Source organism: Poecilia reticulata, chromosome 11, assembly GCF_904066995.2.
Source record: "Poecilia reticulata chromosome 11, P_reticulata-male-v2, whole genome shotgun sequence".
In the NCBI taxonomy this organism is placed as follows: domain Eukaryota; kingdom Metazoa; phylum Chordata; class Actinopteri; order Cyprinodontiformes; family Poeciliidae; genus Poecilia; species Poecilia reticulata.
In genome coordinates this window covers 18,850,764-18,870,784 of record NC_088840.1, presented here as the reverse complement: position 1 = coordinate 18,870,784, position 20,021 = coordinate 18,850,764, and the positions used below count along the sequence as shown (strand labels likewise).

The following is a 20,021-nucleotide window of genomic DNA, read 5'->3' as shown; positions in this document are numbered from 1 at the left end:
TAAATAAAAACTTATAGCAGTGATTAAAATAAAAACAGGTGGTTTGCATCATTCATTTACTTTTATCACTAAATGTAATGATCTGAACACATGACGATGTTAAAGCCATTTCAGAAACATCCATCCATCCATCCATCTGTCCACAGCATAGGTCGGGGCTCATCTCCAGCCGTCGTTAGTCAACAGGTGGGCTTCAACCTGGACAGGTCACCAGTCCAGTTCTGATGAATTCTGTTCACAGTAACCATCTCTCCTTTAATTTGTCTCTAAATTCTTAGTTTTGCATTCTGAGTTCCTAGCTAAACTAATGTTGTAAATGTACCACCTTCCTCACTCTCTTGTCCCTCTCTCCCACTTCTATGTCCAACAGTCTTAAAACTCTGCAACAGAAATCTAAGAAACTGCTACACATGCACAACCTTAGCCTAAAAAAGGAGACGGTTCCAAGGGCATTTTGCCTTATTCCACAACCTAAGAAAGCTCATTCACCAGCCCTCCATGGCTGCAGACGTGTTGCCCTGGGATCCCACATTATGAAAGTCCTGGACAGACTCCAATAGGAATAAGCAAACAATCACCCTGTTGTTGCCTTATCGCCATGGAGTTTGAGTGTAAAACATCATTATGCGCCTGCTTCAACAAACCCACTGTAATCTGGACTACACAGGATCTGGTTCTTTGCAGTGTCTTTAACACGATTCAGCTTAATTTACAAACATATGGATCACTTTGTGATCATGGTGCAGAAACAAAAATATTATGTTGAGTTAGACCAAGACAAAGACTAAGATGACTGTAGATTTCTGGGGGGGTGGATGTCAAATGCTATTTCTATTATGGGAGAAGACGTTGTGGCATATAACTACCTCTCTGTTCACCTGGAGAACAGACTTGACTAAAGAGGCAACCATAATTGAATTTCTGTTCACGTTTTTTATGCTTATTTTGAAGTATTGCATCAACATCTGACAAAATTACAACCTGGTTGATTTACTCCAAACCAGTAGAAGAAAACGCATCTAATTTGCATTTTCTGTCTTGTTTTCATTAGTGATATTTTAAAGGTCCACTCAAAATTTGCATTTGGATGGAAACATAGCTAGTGAAGCCATCTACAAAAAAGGACAGAACAGATTATGCTTCTTAAAGAAGCTTAGGTTATTCAGTGTTAGGTTCTGGAGAGTATATTCTCATCAGAACCAATGACTCAACAAGCTGACAAAAAAAAAAACAAATGCTTGCTTCTATTCTGAAGTCTCCAAAGCTCATTGTGCAAGGAAGCTTCCTCATTAAAGTCAACTCTGCATACACTTTATAAAATCATACAGCGACAGTCAAAGGCTTATTAAGATTTCTACAACATGCGCAAAATGTTTAAGTGTTGCACTGATTCTCCTCATCACAGAGAAATGGTCTCTAAAAGGCACCCTCAGAATGGCATTTCATTTTGAGTTTAATATTTAATGAAGTCCAGCCTGTAGTAGCCTTTAAGATATGCCAATAATGATGAAGGACCCTCACAATGACTCCGAGTCAAATTATTTTTCTCTCAAGCAACTGAAACGCCAACACAAGGAACATCAAGTGATATTTTGCATAAAACAAGATTGACTTGTTTGGTTCATTACCCATCTGAACAGGTGAATAAGTGATTAATTGAATGAACAAATCACTTTTGTGCTCAGAACAAAATATGCCTCAAACACCTCCTGCCTCAGCAAGGTGTGTCACTGCCTCCCTCTGGTACTCCGAGGAAGCACACACCTTGACAAGGAGAAGGGAGCCTTTTGCACTTGTTGACTTACTGCTCAGAAATGTATGCATATTCACCTGTGCAGGTCAGAGCATATACACACAGGGGTTAGGTAAACCTTAACTGGCCATTGTGTTTGAGTACCATGGCTTAAGATTTGTTTCAACAGCAATAAAAGTTAAAAGCATAAAAGACATCACCTCCCTTTTGTTAGGATAATTTGGACCTTCTTAGTTAACATCGCACTCTTGCAAGTATAATACCAGTGACTTAATTTAAGGCACAAAAAAGCTGTTCATATATGATCCAAGAGTCACACTGGATAGAGAACTATTCCACCTTATCCCAAAACACCCTGAAGTTCTTGACATGTTACATATGAACTTGATTTCTGCTGCAGACAAAGTGGAGCATAACTGTTAAGTTGAAGAAAACTTAACAGTGCTCCAAATTTTTGATAAATAAAAATCTGAGAATCTCACCAGGCTTTTGCTGATACCCGTAAATGAAAACCTGTTCAATCAGTTAACTTCAGGTGTCACCTGCTTGAATGGGAATTAGGATGTAAATGCAGTTTAAAGGTCATAAAGCAATATGACCCAAACCTGAACATCAGAATGGCAGAAGTTTAAATAAACCATTTTCCTGAGTGGGAAGTATCTTCTCCTGTATAAGAAGCATCAGTGCTGGTGCCCACTGTTTAAAGAGTCAGGAAAAATGAGGAACCTGCACAGAGACAGGAAATGGATCAACTGATCCAGTGGTGTGAGTAGTCAGCTTCTGAAACACAATAAGCATATTTTCAATACAACAACATGCCTGGACATTTTATCCTTCATCTCATCCCACTAAAATGTCTATGCATGATGCCTGTATGCTGTAAGCACTTGAACATCAAAGTCAATTCCTTATTTGTGTGAACCATCTTCGTTAATAAAGCTGATTCTTATCCAGCACAAAGACATGAACACCAAATATTAAACATTTTGCACCATAGAATATGTCGGTCAAAGTTAATGAGAATATACAAGGAGCTAAATACAAGGCAATGCTGGAAGAAAAAATGTTAAAAGGATGAAAAACCCAAAGGTTTACCTCTCAATCAAAAGAACGGATCAAAGGACACGGTGAATAAACAGGAGAAATGTAGTAGGGTTAAGCTTACAGGCTCGAGTTTGCATTGAAATGCAAGTTAAAAAATTACTAACGTGTTTTCTCATCAGCTGTTGTAGCTACTAGCTTCAACTGGAAAAAAAAAAACACTTTAATCTTTTTCCTGCTCTACCACAGCTACAAATCCCTCCTTCCACCCCCACTATAACCTCTCTGTTCCCCCGCCACTCTTCCAAGCCCCTGTTCCTGCTCTGTCTGTCTCAACAGAGACAGTAATGACATTTGGTCACTCTAAAGAGCCATGATGGTGCTGTTAACTGCGAGGAGGGAGGCGGTTGTCACGGATACCTGATGCAGCATGGTGCTGGACCATCTGCCATGCAAAAGACAGCTCCCTGCTCACTGCTGTAATTACAGGAAACCCTACGCAGCCAGTGAGCCCTAGCACACAAGGACAAGCTGTGTGTGTGTGTAAAAAATAAATAAAATGGAGAAATAGCAGAGAGCTTGTGTATAAAACAAAAACTGAACTGAGCCATTAGCCCGTCTATCTTTTTAAACAAAATGGTGATGTTTATGTCTAATGACAAGACATCAGCAACCAATCAGTGCAGCCTGTTCAATGCTGTTAAAGTATTGCCTGTTCCATGGTCATATCTGTGTTTGTTGTCACCTATTGTGCCCCTCATAAACCAGCTGCCAAATATGCCTGTTGAGCTTTATGGAAACACCATTGGAGGGTTTTTTTTTTTTTTCTTCCTGTTACAAAGTGGGGCAACCATGAAGGACACAAATGGATACACAGTGGCTAAAGGTTTCTGCTAATGATATCCACACTGACAGCAGGCATTAGGTTGTGTTTACAGAAAGGATTCCCAAAACCCATGCAGAGTAAATTTTCAGAAACAACATGTTGTGCATCACTCTGTGTGAAGAGAATATACATAAAAAATTTACAAAAATATATGATATTCTAATGGTTAAGACGCATACAGAGGAACGTGATGAATAAACAAGTCTGATCAATGGATGTTCTACCAACATCACCAAACTTCTGCTGGTGAAATATGCACTCTCCCAGTATCAACTGGGCACTACTGATGATGTTTTGACTGAACGGTAGAGACTATTTAAAAAAAAACATTTATGTTTAGAGTTTTGTAAAGGACCAACAGAAAAAGAAAACATAAGTATAACGGGAGACATGATTGAAACTTTATCCAGTTTCATATGGACTGGATAAACATATGAATGAATTTCTCATTTTTGAAAATGCAATTTTAAATAAACAATTCATTAATAAAAATGTTCTGCCACGAGTACCTGATTTTTTTTTCTTTTTTTTAACTAGGGTGAGAAATATTCATGACAGATTTTAAAGAATTGTAAAGACTATTTGAGCCTGAACAGTGTAAATTACTAAAAGTGATTAATTTGACTTTTTAAAGGGAGAACCATAGAAAATATTAGTCTCATTTTTGCTGTGACACCAAAACGCACTGAAAAAACCCCTCCATCATACTGAGGGCTTATTATTCACTTAAAGTGGTTTCATCTGTTTTTCATGTAGTGAGATTATACTTTTCAGCATAGTATCCCTTATAATAAAACGATCTACAGATGTTGCAAAACGTAAGACATGGTATTGAATTGCAATTGCTAATTTAAAACAGAAATGTAGCATTGTACATTTAAGTTCATGCATATCAGGCTACATAAATAGATTTTAAGAAAACTACAAACTATATCCTTGAGCTAATGACATCAGTCTGCGTAGATAGTTCTGTCCTTGTGAGAACAACTATTGAAATATACAGATGACTTCTGCAGGGAGACAAGAGTGTAATGATAACCAAAACACAAACAACTCTGCAAGAGTGTTTCATTTCTCCATTTCCACCCAGCGTCAAGAAGAAAATGATTCACTGGCTGTTTGCATTCAACCTTGCGGCTACAACCCCCACATGACAATCACATACTAAGCCTTCATTTTTCCTAGCTTGCAAAACAGAGAGGCTTATATTTCCATGACAATGTGATTTATTGCCTAAAACCAAAGACATATCTGATGATCAATCATTTTGCATGAACTGTATCATAGGACAGCAAAACCAGCAGTGCTACAAATGCAGCATTTAACGTTAATGGAGTTTATGCATTTGTCTTATTAAAATTGTTTTTTTAAAAAAAACTAAAACACCAACTTCTTTAAAAGGTTCTGTGCTGCATACAGTTGTGACTTTAATTTGTCTCCAAGTGATGATGTTCTGAACGTCATTTCAAACAATAGTGGGCAAAATAACTAATCAACAGTTAGCTATTTTGCTGTTGATTAGTTATCAACAGCAAACTAACTAACTGTTAGTTTGCTGTTAGTTAGTTCATGAATACAATGAAAGGTATTCATTGAAAGGTATTCATTGTCGAATGAATATCTTTGATATTCATTCGACAACTATATGGACGAGGGATGAAACTAGAAATGCACAGAGAAACCAGCAGCTGTCTGGTTTCGCTTCATCAGCCCCCACTGGTTTTGGACCAGTTGGAAACTCTAGAATTATATCTTTTCCTGATTAATGTACTAAAATTAAATACCACCAAGTCAAAATTCTGTAATAAAGAATATCTTTATATAGTTATTTTCATGATTAACAATATGTTTACAAATGGAAGTCAGAGTAAGCACAGAGATTTCAGAAACTATTTAAAATTAAACTATTTTCATATGACATTTTCACAGAATATTTTGGATTTAGAAATATTGACATTGTGGCTCAGTGGTAGAGCAGACCCACTATATGCAGAGACTAGAGCTGTCCAGCTGTCCCTGGTTCAATTCCCAGTCCATGAGAAACCATCTCCATGCCGGATGAATGACAAATAAATCACAATAACAAAAAAATATATTAATTTAAACCAGACAGATTTGGGTTCATGGAATTTTATATAGATACCTCAAGATCAGTGGTGGGATGTAACGAAGTACAAGTACGTCGTCACTGTACTTAAGTACAATTTTCGTGTATCTGTACTTTACTTAAGTAGATTTAATAATGGATACTTTCTACTTTTACTCCACTACATTTTACAGCAAGTATCTGTACTTTCTACTTCACTACATTTCTGCAAACTGTCGCGTTACTCGTTACTTCCAAGTCTCGTTGCTCTTTTTTTCCGTTAAAATGTGAAGTTCAGGGTCTTAAGGTGGCGCCGTAAAATCCGAGCAATAACGTGACTTAGTGTCTGTTGTCACCCATCGGCTCCACCTTTACTCGCAAGCGGAGCTCCAGACATGCGCAGTGGTTTCCTCTGAGCGGGAGTAATATAATAGCGCTGCATAAATCATAAGATATGGCGACATGTAAAATCAGCAGCGCTTCGCTTTCACAGACAGTGGGACTTCCTCCAATTTTTAGCGTCACTTGGAAGGAAAGCTTAAAGAAAGGTAAGATATGTGGTCGTGATGCTAGCAAAGCTAGCTGTATTGACTGAAACACATGTTGCATCTGCGATGAAAAAAAGTTGTCACTCATGCACTGAATTACTGTGTGGAGGTGTTGAGTGAGGTGTCGCAAATATGGGACAACGCTGTGACCAATGTGCAATATAGTGATATGACATTCATGGACGATCCGATTCTTCTGGACGGATCTTGACCAAGTCCTATAGTGCTGAAACCTCAGTGAGAGCCGTTCTTTGTTCTTGTAATGCTCTGCGTACACTGCAGTAGCTATTTTATTTCATTAAAATATCTTTATATTTAATTGGCGAATAAATAAAACAAGAACGTAGGAACACAGAACATGCTCATTGCTCTTTGTTTTCGTCACCTGTCATGGTGGCAGACGTTGCAGCAGGAGGGAGGATGAGAACAGTCACGGTGCTCCTCCTGCTTGGTTACTTCTTGCTTATTGGGCCTTGGACAGTGTTCATAGTTGAGCGTTGTTAATTGCTATGTTTAATGGTGCAGACAATTATTATTTCTGACATTGGCAATACCACCCAGGGTGTTATTTTTTAGGGATGGCAGGAAACCTCTGTGTATTGTGGCACAGAGATGAAAGCAAAACAGAATGAAGAAGAGTTTGAATTGTCACTGGTTAAATTTATTTCAGCTCTAAGTATTTAATATCTAGGTGTTTTTATGGAAAAGTGAATCTTTCAGATCAATTTGAGAAGCAGTTTTGATAGGTGCACTAAATTTTATTGTCATATAGCACGGAGTGCTGGTTTTGATTTGGACCACTGTTCAGTGGTCCAGACTACAACTCTGCTACGTGGCTCCTTGGTTCCATGTCCTCCTCTGCCAGTTGGATTTTTTTCAAAATAAATGTGTGGCAAAAAAAGTTAAGTTCATGTTATGTTAGGACAGGAGACGAGATGTTTCCATCCCTGAAATTATGATGCATAGAATCACATATCTAAGTCTAAACTGTGTTACAGAGTAAACGCAATAAAAACATGTTTTATCTGTGGCATTGTTCATTAAAATGGCACATTTCTGATATATTAAAATTAAATACGATCGGTTCACTTAATGATATTAGTGATTAGGCAATTCATTCAGCAAGTACTTTTACTTTTAATACTTAAGTATTTTTAAAATACTTCAGTATTTAAAAAATACTGAAGTATTTTTTAAAATACTTAAGTATTTTAATTAATTAAAATGTTAATTTAAAAAATGTTAATTTTTTAAATTAACATTTTACTTAAGTAAAATGTTAATGTGGTACTTTGACTTTTACTTAAGTATATTTTTGTCTGTGTATTTGTACTTTTACTTAAGTAAGTTTTTTGAGTACTTTCTCCACCACTGCTCAAGATAGACATTCTGTTGTGAAAGGAAATGTGCTAATTTAATAAACTTCGTCTGGCAATGACACATCATTATACTAAATAATTATGCCATCACATTACATCCCTAATACAGAATATTATTCGTATAACAAATATTCTCAGTAACTATAGCAACTGTGTCATAAAAGTACTGATTATTACTTGTTCATAACTTTAACAGTTGAGCTTTTGACGAATGCAATTTAAAAAAAATCTGTAGCAGTGATTTTGTTTTTTTCTACACAACTGTAATCAATGATACATTTTTATTCCAGTTAGTGAGGGTGAGTAATCTGGATAACCCTGAGCGAGAATCAAACATGTCCACTGGAGTACAGTTACCGAGTGCAGCAAGACACTGGTATCAAGATGGCCTGTACTGACCAAGCAAATGATTTTGGCACTTTTCAAACTACCCCTGCAATATCATTTATAAAACATTGGGTGGGGGGAAGTGATTAGGAACCAAATGTGGTTTAAATTGCTTGGTGATCCAATTAAAACTGGAGCCCTGCAGATAGCAGTGTTTTTCTAATGAGGTAAAATTAACAGCATTAGCATTGCCTACTCCCTCCCCACTGTCTCCCTTATGAGAACTTCCTTCTTTTACACATTCTTCTTGCTGTGGGCATGTCTTATTCAAACTGTCTGTAGAAAATAAATATGTGCATTTGGAGTTATTATCACACTCTAATTTACCGTAATGAAAGTGCTAGCCTGCACTGGCGGATGAGCCATTTTAATTTCGGCGTCAAATGCAGGCCTGCATATTAATGACCTTATTTGCATAAATCATGTCACTCCACTCGGGATTCCAATTAAACCCTTGATTAATTGCTTGGCTGACCCGTTAAATAGAATCCTTTAAGTGGTTCAACAGGCCACTGAAGCCTGTTGACACATATACAGAGGCAAGCAAACACCCGAATGTGGGCCCGCACATGATATACTCTGAATAACACTCTTAGAAAAGAAATCTTACTACATCTGAAATGTGAACATGCTCTGGGAAGTGTGAAAAACCCGCATGATGAAATGCAGAGAGAACAGCTCATAAAAATTCTGTTAAAGAGAGAGAGACGCTCCACTTGTCCAACAAGATGATGATATCAATGTCACTGACAGGGATGAAAACCACATCAGAGAGAGGTGTTTGCAAGTGTGAGAGAGAAGTCATTTTCTTTTAAAATTGCCTGTTGGACAAGGTTTGACGTTCTATACAGTATGAGCAAAAAACTGTTTTTGCAACAGCGGAAGATGAAACACTGCATTTATTCTGAGGGAAATACTATGCGTTTTCTACAAATTATACACTTCAAACCCTTTTCATAAGCTTCAAAAACCTATTTGGGGCTACACTGATATTTAAAGAATACATAGAAAGCAAGGTTTTTCTGTAAAACAGACATAGCTGTGATACAAATTCTCCAATCAACGCACAAACTCCTTTGAAACAAATGACCAGTGGCGGGAAGTAACGAAGTACAAGTTCTCCGTTACTGTACTTAAGTACAATTTTCATGTATCTGTACTTTACTTAAGTAGATTTAATAATGGGTGCTTTCTACTTTTACTCCACTACATTTTACAGTAAGTATCTGTACTTTCTACTTCACTACATTTCTACAAACTGTCGCGTTACTCGTTACTTCCAAGTCTCGTTGCGCTTTTTGTCTGTTAAAATGTGAAGTTCAGGGATTTAAGGTGGCGCCGTAAAATCCAAGCAATAACGTGACTCAGTGTCTGTTGTCACCCATCGGCTCCACCTTTACTCCCACGCGGAGCTCCAGACATGCGCAGTGGTTTCCTCTGAGCGGGAGAAGATGTCTGTCTAATGTCAGTAATATAATAGCTGCATAAATTGATATGGCGACATGTAAAATCAGCAGCGCTTCGCTTTCACAGACGGTGGGACTTCGTCCAACTTTTAGCGTCACTTTAAAAGGAAAGCTTAAAGAAAGGCAAGATCTGTGGACGTGATGCTAGCTAAGCTAGCTGTACAGAGACATATGTTGCATCTGACAACGCTGTGACCAAAGTGCAATATAGTGATATGACATTCAGGAACGATCTGATTCTTCTGGACGGCTCTTTACTGATTAAATTGATTTCAGCTCTAAGTATTTAATATCTAGATTTTTTTTCATGGGAAGGTGAATCTTTCAGTTCAATTTAAAAAGTAATTTTGATGGTAAAAGTAAATTTTTTGTGTCACATAGCGCGGGGTGCTGGTCTTGACTTGGTGGTCTTGACTATAACTCTGCTACGTGGCTCCTTGGTTCCATGTCCTCTCTCACCCACCTTCTTTCCATCCCCTTTCTGTTGGATTTCTTTCAAAATAAATGCCACTAGTGGCAAAAAAGTGAAGTCCATACTGTGTTAGGACAGGAGGCAAGATGTTTCCATGTGGAATTATGATGCATAGAATCACATATCCAAGTCTAAACTATGTTAGAGAGTAAACACAACATGCTTTATCTGTGGCATTGTTCATTAAAATGGCACATTTCTAATTTATTAAAATTAAATACGATAGGTTCACTTAGTGATATTAGCGATTAGGTAATCCATTCAGCAAGTACTTTTACTTTCAATACTTAAGTATTTTTAAAAGCTAGTACTTTTTTTACTTTTGCTTAAGTACAAATGTTAATATGGTAGTTTTACTTTTACTTGAGTACATTTTTGTCTGTGTATTTGCACTTTTACTTAAGTACATTTTTTGAGTACTTTCTCCACCACTGATTATTTTACCTTTTAACTGGAAATAGTGTCCGTTTATTCTTGCCATACCGTCGTCTGTATTAATCATTGTTCAAAAGGTCTTGCAATACCAGTTTATTCCCCTGTATTTACTTTAGTTTTAGTTTATTCTTGCATTTTGTTCTTCGTTCATTTCCATTATACTTTTTACTTATTGCTATGTCCACTTTAGTTTCTTTCCTCTTGCTAGATTTATTGTTTATTCACCACCAATAATCTTCACTCATCACCTGCTGCGCTGCCTAATCGTCATGATGTTTTTCACATCATGTGTTGATTTTTCACTGTTCAGCGTCAGATTGTTTTTATGCCATAATTCACATCTAGTTCGTCGCTCCGTTTTATGTCCCGCTTCTCCTTTTTAAGAGTTTTGTATTAGTAAAATTGGCTTGTTTTAAGTACAAATACACTAATTTTAAGATATTTGTAGGTTTATCTTGGTTAGATATTTTTTCTTGTTTTAGAAAATCTTGACAAGATAAATTTTCTTGTTCTGTTGGCAGATAATTTTTCTTATTTTAAGAAAATTATACCCTATTTTTGTACTTTTTTTTCTTGTTTTTGAAAGGGGACTTTTTGCAGTGATATACCTAAATCTAGTTTATTTTTATTGTTGCATAGGATTAAAATATATATTTCGTCATAGCTTTACTCAAGGTTCTTATGCAAAGACAAAAATCCACAAATTTATCCTGTGAATACTGGAACAAGAGATGGTATTGGCTTGCTGAAATGAAGACATAAGTTCAATTACTTTTAACATCTTTATTACATTTAAGTTTCACATAAACACAATAAAACATGACTACTGGTCAGAATTTAAAGTCTGGATGGGCATCTGATTCTGAAACAATCCTGTAAAATGACAGAACAATGACGATCTGACACATCTGCCGCACTAAGAGTCAAGCAAACCAAATTGTCCAAAGCAAAAAAAAATCTTGGGATTAGATGTCAACAATAGGAGCTTCCTCCGCAAAGAACTTCTTCCAATAAGCCATAGCCTTTTATATGTGGAAGTCTTGCCTCAGTTACGGACGGCGTTCTCAAGACGTCTGTCAGCAGCACAGAGAGGAGTGGCCCCACACACGGATGCTGAAAGGTGTAGTAGCTATGATGTCCTCCTATCAGAAGATCAGGGCAGGCATGGTTCCAATGGCCAGTAGAAAGTTGGTTTCACGATCACCACAGAGCTGAAAAGTGGTCTTGTTTGAAGTTGTTGGGTCATCTGCTAATTGGAGCACAGACAGAAAAACAATCACAAAACAAACCATGTTTTAGTGACAAATCAGTGTAATGACGAATCAGTATCATAAATTTCTTACCTCGAGAATGTGAAGGATGCCGCCACTTGCAATTCCCAAAGTTTCTTTTAGATGGTGCAATACGTGATTGGAGATGTGTCTGGCATAGGCTTCACCATGGCAACAGTTTGGTTTACTTGAAAAATAAAACAAGTCTTATTTTAGTTCATGTGCTCAATTACAATATTACATGAATTCAAGGTGGCAAGACAGTCATTTTAATTAAATCAAACAAGGACTACTTAAATTCACCAATTAAAAATAGTGTTTAAAATATCCTGGTAACAGTGTGGAATATCTAACCTTTTTGACTCATTGCATTTAAGTTTTTAAATTACAGCACATCAAACACCCTCAGTTAGTGAAATACTAGGCGGAATTGCCCTTTAACCATTTCCCGAATCAGAAGCTATGAATGAGAAGCCATCTTAGCTATGTTAAAAAACGGAAGCTACCAAGAACTCGTGTCGATATTATTTTTAAGCCACAGCTATTGTGGTTAATAACTGTTCAAAGATCATATTCACAAGAGCGGCTCTTTAACCGCGGATGAAAATTGGCATATCACGACATGCTAACTAGCTTCAGTTAGCTTATCTTAGAAAGACAGACAACTTTAAACTTACCTCTGAGTACAGCAGCTGTAGGGCCTATACACGTAAAAAAGTCCTCCATCTTCATCCATGTCCAACCGAGATTAGAGAATTTGCCAAAAGAAAATCTTATAAAAGTACAGTAGATAAAAGCTTAGATAGGCTGTTACAACTGAATTAATAGTTAATCAGGGCAGTTAAAAGATCTCTGGCGTTGCCGTTAGTGCGGATTGATACTGAAATATCGATTCTTCCGATACCAGAACTTAATTCTTTAAAATCTATTGTCAGATCCAAGGATCAATACTTTCAACACTTTAGTAATTTGAGATAATGTAGATTAACAAGAGCACGTTAGAAAGTAACTAAATTATTGAGATCTTGCCTAAATGAAACGTTTTTAATGGGAACTACTTTTTCTTCCGCCTGGTAAGTATGTAAGGTGTAAGGACGTAATGCCCAAGCGCAGCGTGCTGCTGACGCTCACTCACTCAGAAATGAACATGCTGACAAGATTATAAAAAAAGTGACACGGAGCTATTTCAGCTGTCATTTTATAGTAGTTTTAATAATTAAACATTGCTAAAAAAAAAAATAAATAAAGGGAACACTTAAACACTTAAGTGAACACTTAAGTGTTCCCTTTATTTTTTTGAGCAGTCTATTTAGTAGGGTTATTACTTAACCAATTTTCCTTTTTTAGTTTGCAACTCCATTTTCACATGTTTTGTATATTTCTGCTGAATTAAAATAGCTTATAGTAAACAAGATTGTTGTCTCAATGTACTTCTGAGTTTAAAATGAGTGCATCCGAGTACATTGTGTTCTTTTTATGAAGCCAAGATATGGATTACATTTATTTTTTATTTAATTAAGAAACAAATTAACTGTCTTTGCACAAAGTATGGGATCTGTATTGCCAATACCAGCTTAAATTTTGCTCAGTATTGGATCAGAAAGAAAATCTGTTGTATCGAACATTAATACTATCTCACTGACATTTTGGGCGATTTCCCATTTGGATTGTATGATGTCATAAAAGGGGTTACAAACATGATGAATAAAATATTGTTCAAACTAATATTAGTAACTTATAATGTAAGAATTTGAAATATAAACCAAAAGTTAAAATATTTATCATGACATTGAGCCAATCAATATTGTTGATTCTAATCTCATTGTGTGGAAAACCAGCCATTTCAAATCACACATCAATAGAAATTTCATGACATGTCAGTAAGAGGTCCCACATCTTGCATCAAGAAGATCAGATTAAGGTCCATAGCAGATGGAAACATGACAAGAATTATCTTGATATATAAACTGATATTGTCTCTGAAATTGTTGTGTTAAATGTCAACCGTTTAAATATTAAATTATAATTTCCAGTACACTCTGCCAACTTATACAAGAGTATAAGTTCATGGGTTTTTTTATTTTTCATTGACAATAACACAAAGGATTCCATTTGGACATAGTCTGTTTTAATTATCTGAAGACATTTCATTAAGTATGTGATTTCGCTTTCTGTGCTTGAAATAAGAAATTTTTACTTATATAAAATAAGTTCTAGACTTGAAGTTTGATTGGTAAATATTGATATTCTAGATTCTAGCACATATTTACTCACAATAAGTAATATTTTCTTAATATTAAGCTTTTATATCTTACTGAGATAATCAAGTACAAAAACACTTAAAATAAGAAAAATATTCTTACATAAATCCCTCTTGATGAGAAAAATTATCTTGTCAGAAAGAAAACAAGAAAAATCTCCTTAATTTAAGATATTTAATCTTACTAAGATTTCAGTTTTTGCAGTGACATGTTTATAACAGCGATTTTTGGTTGTCCTTCCATGGAAGCGGGCAGCATCCAGACAAAAATAAAACACTTTTTAATCTAAGTTGCTGCTTAACATGATCACAGAACTGCCAAAACATATAAAAATACCAGTCAAAGTGAAATACAGCAACGTCATCAGCCGGTAAAACGCTGAACTGATGGGGAGAAGCTACTAGCAGGAGCGGCGATGCGCCAAGAAGCTACAAACACTGAATAGAAGAAGCGCTGCCATCGATACAGTTGCAGCCAAGCATGATTTAATGTTACACAATACAGTTTTACCAAGTTGCTCAAAGTCTAGACTGGCATTGTTGTGCATTTTAAGGTGTAAAGTTTACCTTCGACCAAACGCCCTCCAGAGGAATCCCAGTGCCCCTCTTTTGTAAAAATGTCCGCCAGCGCCCCCTGCCGTCCTCTGAACGCCCCCTGGGGGACGGTACCGCCCACGTTGAGAACCGCTACTCTAAATCGTTGTTTCTTCTGCTGTGCCATCACAAATGAGATTTTTTCCAAAAATAAATCGCCAATGAACTGACCTGAAGGAAGAAAGACGAAACTCTAGCAGTAGCGAGCCATAAACAGGAAACAGGCCTTGCTGCCAGTAGGGCACGTGCACAGCGCACGGCAGGGTATCAAATTACGCAGCTAAAATTCTGACCCAGGTGTGATTTTACAAAGGCGATCACCTGATGTCTTGAAAGGTCAGGCTCTCCCGTGTCACGTGATACTGGACATGTCCGGTCAGCAACTAAATTTGTTATTTACGAAGTGTGCTTTATAAAACTACGACATGTCCTATAGACCTTTAAGTCAACTGTTTTTAAATAGCTATAAAACCAGAACATTTAGTGTAAAACTTGTATACGGGATTGTTTTCGAAGGATTAAAGACTCCTTTTGTGGACAAGTAAAAGAAAAAGTTACGTCTACACACTGTAAAAAACTGTAAAAAAACGGGTAAATGTGCTGTAGAAATTTGAAGGAATTTCTCCGTTTTTTAGTTTTACAGGTATTTGTACCGTATTTTCCATTTTACGCATTGCATCATGGGAACAAGAACCTTCGCGAAGCGCGAAAACTGGTCAGACGACATTTCAAGCTCGCTAACCGGACCCTGGAACATAAATCTTTGGACTTCGGTTGGATTAAGAGACGGAGTTTCCTTTCTGCCACCTCCCTGGTAAAGTAAAATAAATAAAAACACATTCTTATCAAAATTACTCAATGTTGTTGTTTGTGAAAGAGCTATTAGCAATTGGTGGGACGCTGATGAGCCAGGTGATGTGCTGCTGTAATGTAATTTAGAAGCGTTTTGTAAAAAGTATGTTTATAACATGAAGTGTTTCTGTGTTAAACTTGAGTATCCATTCTCTTTGTTTAGAGATTTTCTGGGCTCAAACCCTGAACAAAGTCGACTGACACGATGCAGACGAAGGTGAAGAAGCTGCTTTGCATCCCAACCAGATGGTTCAAGTCCCTTAATGAACTGAATGACTGGGAATCCATGGAAAATTTGAGCCTTTTGAAGTTTAAACGTGATGTATCATCTCATCAAACCTGGTGCACCAAGAACTGGTCACAGAACATTTCAAGCTCTTGGTAACTGGACCTCAGAGTTGGATTAACCTTTTTTTGCAGAACATAAACATAAAATGGACTGTTTTGTTTTATGTTCACAGCGACTAGAGGTAATGAGAGCACACACTCATGAATCCAGTGTCTTCCACTGTCGTTGGCATTAGGCTGTTTATGTAGCATTTGATTTTTAACTAAATATTTATACCTGTATTTCATTTATTTTGAAGTATGTTGGTCCTGTTAACAACTATGATTTTTATGATCCAGGCAGTTTTTTGTATGTTCCATCTAATAGTAACTAACAAAATTGTTTGACTACAAAGACTAGAGTCAAGATTGCTTTATATTTAATTTATACGTTGAAACCTGTATAGTAAAATGCAATAAATTAGTTGTGATGTGCAGAAGATAAACATTAGCAAGCTCAAGAATAGGTTTAACTCTTAATATATAATAGCAAAGGTTAGTTATAAAGACTAGATGACGTCAATTTATGGTCTTTAATTGCTAAATAAAATCTGCAAATTGTCGAATGGTTTTATTTTTATATCACTTTGCATGAACTACTTTCAAACTAAGTGTTTTGTGTTCAACTACATTTCCTGTAGACTTAGAATTTAGTTTTGTTTCAAAATTATGCTAAGAATATATTAAATACATTAATATATTTTACACTATAATAATTAATATAGAATACAGACTTCAATGGTTTGGAAGACGAAAGTATTTGGAAATGTCCAAGGTTTATTTTTTATTTTTTTAGTGTGTGAAAATATCACAAAAGACAGAGTAAAAAGAGAGAATTTCAGTTTGGGGTTAACAAAATATTGGTATATTTGACATAAACTGTTAAATTATGGAAAATATTTTGATGGAAATTCTGGAAGAAAAAAAAACTGAAAATGTTCTGTAACTTTTTGCCAGGATATTTTCAGTTTTTTAACAGAATTTCCGTCAGAAGTTTGCCATAATTTAACAGTATTTTAATTCAAATTTTTCCGTAAAAAAACTGAAAATGTCCTGGTAATTTTCTGCCAGTACATGTTCTGGTTTTTTTTTAACGGAATTTCAGCGGAATTTTTTCCGTAATTTAACAGTTTTCTATGTTTAAAATTTAACAGAAAAAGCTGTTAAATTGCGGAAAAAATTCTGCAGGAAATTCCGTAAAAAAAAAAAAAGAAAATTACCAGGACATTTTCCTGTTTTTTTACGGAATTTTTCTTACTGTGCACGTTGTTTACATGTACAGCCACTAAACACGTGATTAGTGATGTGATTAGTGATCCCATGGGTAGGATAGATGCTCAACAGTCATGCTTTTGGACTTTGGGAGGAAGCCGGAGTACCCGGAGAGAACCCAGACATGCATGGGGAGAACATGCAAACTCCATGCAGTTACTATAAAGGCCTTGAAGTTGGGAAGGAGAGCCACAGGACTCGCTATGAAGCCCTGGAGAAGCGTATTGCATTTTCAAATGTGTAGTGGAGAAATCTCCGACCACATGTCTGAATACAGGTGGCTGTTTCTGTGTCTGGTCTGAAACAGCCACTAAACACGTGATTAGTGGTGTGATTAGTGATCCCATGGGTAGGACAGATGCCTAACAGTCATGCTTTTGGACTTTGGGAGGAAGCCGGAGTACCCGGAGAGAACCCACACATGCATGGGGAGAACATGCAAACTCCATGCAGTTACTATAAAGCCCTAGAGGTCGGGCAGGAGAGCCACAGGACTCGCTATGAAGCCCTGGAGAAGCGTATGGCATTTTCAAATGTGTAGAGGAGAAATCTCCAACCACATGTCTGAATACAGGTGGCTGGTCTGAAACAGCCACTAAACACGTGATTAGTGATCCCATGGGTAGGATAGTCAGGTGCCTAACAGTCATACTTTTGGTCTTGGGAGGAAGCCGGAGTACCCGGAGAGAACCCAGACATGAGAAGCAGCTATATCTGCTGCTTCTCTGTGTTCCTCAGCCTTTTCCTCAACTGTTCCACTTAAAGCTGCATGTTTTGGAATATATTCGCTGAAAGATGGTTCCTTTCTTCTCCAAGGTAATTGGTTCCTGCTCCAAAGTGACGCTTCTTTCCTTCAGGGCAGCGTTTTCCTTCTCCATGGCAGTATTTTCCTGCTCGAGGACAGTGTTTATCTGCTCCAGGACAGTGTTTATCTGCTCCAAAACCGTGCTTTTTTGCTCCAGAGCGGTACTTTTTTTCTGTAAGGCGATGTTGTCCTGCTCCAGGGTGGTGATTTTCTGCTCCTGATCGGTCTTTTCCTTCTCCAGGGCGGTGTTTTCCTTCTCCAGGGCAGTGTTTATCTTCTCCAAAATGGTGCTTTTCTGCTCCAGAGTGGTCTTTTCTTTCTTGAGTGTTTTGGTGTCCTGCTCCAAGGTGGTGATTTTCTGCCTCAGGGCGATGTTTATATCCTTAATGACATTGAGCCTCTGCTCCTGTTTGGTATTTTCCTGTTCCAAACTGTTGTTCATGTGAGTCAAGATGGTGCTTTTCTTCTCCAGAGTGGTGCTTCTTTCCTTCAGGGCGGTGTTTTGCTGCTCCAGGCCGGTGCTTTTCTGCTCCAGGGCAGTGTTTATCTGCTCTAAGATGCTGATTCTTTTCTCCAGAGTGGTCTTTTCCTTTTGCAGTGTGGTGGTGTCCTGTTCCAGGGTTGTGATTTTCTGCTCCAGGCTGGTGTTTTTCTGGCTCAGGGCGATGTTTATGTCCTTCACGACATTGAGCCTCTGCTCCTGTTTGGTATTTTCCTGTTCCAATCTGTTGTTCATATGTGTCAAGATGGTGCTTTTCTTCTCCAGAGTGGTGCATCTTTCCTTCAGGCCGGTGTTTTGCTGTTCCAGGGCAGAGATTTTCAGTTGCAGGGCATTGCTCATCTGCTCGAAGATGTCACTTTTCTTCTGCAAGAAGGTGTTTTTCTGCTCCAGCAACGTCTTCTCCTCCTCCAGTTTGGCGTTAGCCTCCATCAAATTGCTGATTTTTTCTCTCAAATCCTGATCTTTCTCCTCGTCTTCTTTTTTGTCTGGAGTCTCTGTCGAAGGTCAAGATGCTTACTTTTTTTAATATTCCAAACAGCTTCTCAGCCTTCGTAGTTAGGGATCCAGCTGCGCTCATTGGAACATTTACTGATTGAGAAAGCGGTGACCTGCTTTGCTCACTCATGTTAGAATCCATTCTCAAGAAACAAAAAACTTTCAAATGTTGATCTTGGGTAGTTTGCTTTGTGACTTCTGCAACGGCAATGACCTTAGAATTCACGTCTGCAGCCTTATGACATCAATGCATCACTCTTTGTGACATCAATTTGCGTGATGTCACAAATGGATGTCACTACCTCAACAGAACAGCTAGAAAACTGCTGAAGTTTGAATAAAAACAAACTTTACGCTGAATGCAGCTCGGCTTAGCTGATGGCCATTGGAGGCAGTTCAGCTGGTAATAAATTATCAAGGCTGAAATCCGCACTTGGGAGTCAGCGGCTCTTGAGGATAATGGCCTGGCACAGCAGGGTGTGAGGACCAACTCTCTTTATAAAGATATGTTAAAAATAACACAAAAATGTATAACCTTTAATGCACATTTTGTGTTAATTTTAACACTGTGTTAAAATGTACATAACATTATAACACTGTATGTGTGTTATACAACACAGATTTACACATTTTTGTGTAAATCTGTGTTGGACAGCAGACAGCAGAAAACAACAACAACAAATAAATGTGTTGTGAACAAATTAATAATTGCTCTCATCAGTAATTTTGTCACATCAAAATGTAAAGTTTAGAGTTTTACTGACAACCCACAGATCAATGCATATTTAATCTAAACTTTAAAACGTTCAAAAACCAATAAAGGAACATTTTGCTGTTGCAAAAAAACAGTTGAGTTTTGTCCTTCTAGATGAAAAGCACAGAGTACAAAAACTAAAACTGAAATCTTATATAGTTCATGATAAGACACAAATATATTAAAAGTAAACCTTTATTTACAATTGCATAACATTGGTGTTAGCTATGGATTTCATATTCCTGTTTCTGAAAGAAATACACTGGTATTTTCTTTTACTTAAATATTAAAATAATATAAAGGCAAATTTAATAATGGGTATTTTCTACTTTTACTCCACTACATTTTACAGTAAGTATCTGTACTTTCTACTTCACTACATTTCTACTAAACTGTCGCGTTACTCGTTACATCCAAGTCTCGTTGCGCTTTTCTT

General features: G+C 37.0%; 1 protein-coding gene and 1 long non-coding RNA gene across 4 annotated transcripts in view; both read right to left on the bottom strand.

Moving 5' to 3' along the window:
- The window catches only part of rbms3 (RNA binding motif, single stranded interacting protein), a 339,603-nt gene that overhangs the window by 299,328 nt on the left and 20,254 nt on the right, over positions 1–20,021 (bottom strand). The gene's annotated exons all lie outside the window — the stretch shown is intronic.
- Positions 11,222–12,978, bottom strand: LOC145553770 (uncharacterized). Its single transcript, XR_014089811.1, has 3 exons — positions 12,402–12,978; positions 11,797–11,911; positions 11,222–11,702 (listed from the first exon to the last, which is right to left on the bottom strand). It is a non-coding gene; the product is annotated as an uncharacterized LOC145553770 (long non-coding RNA).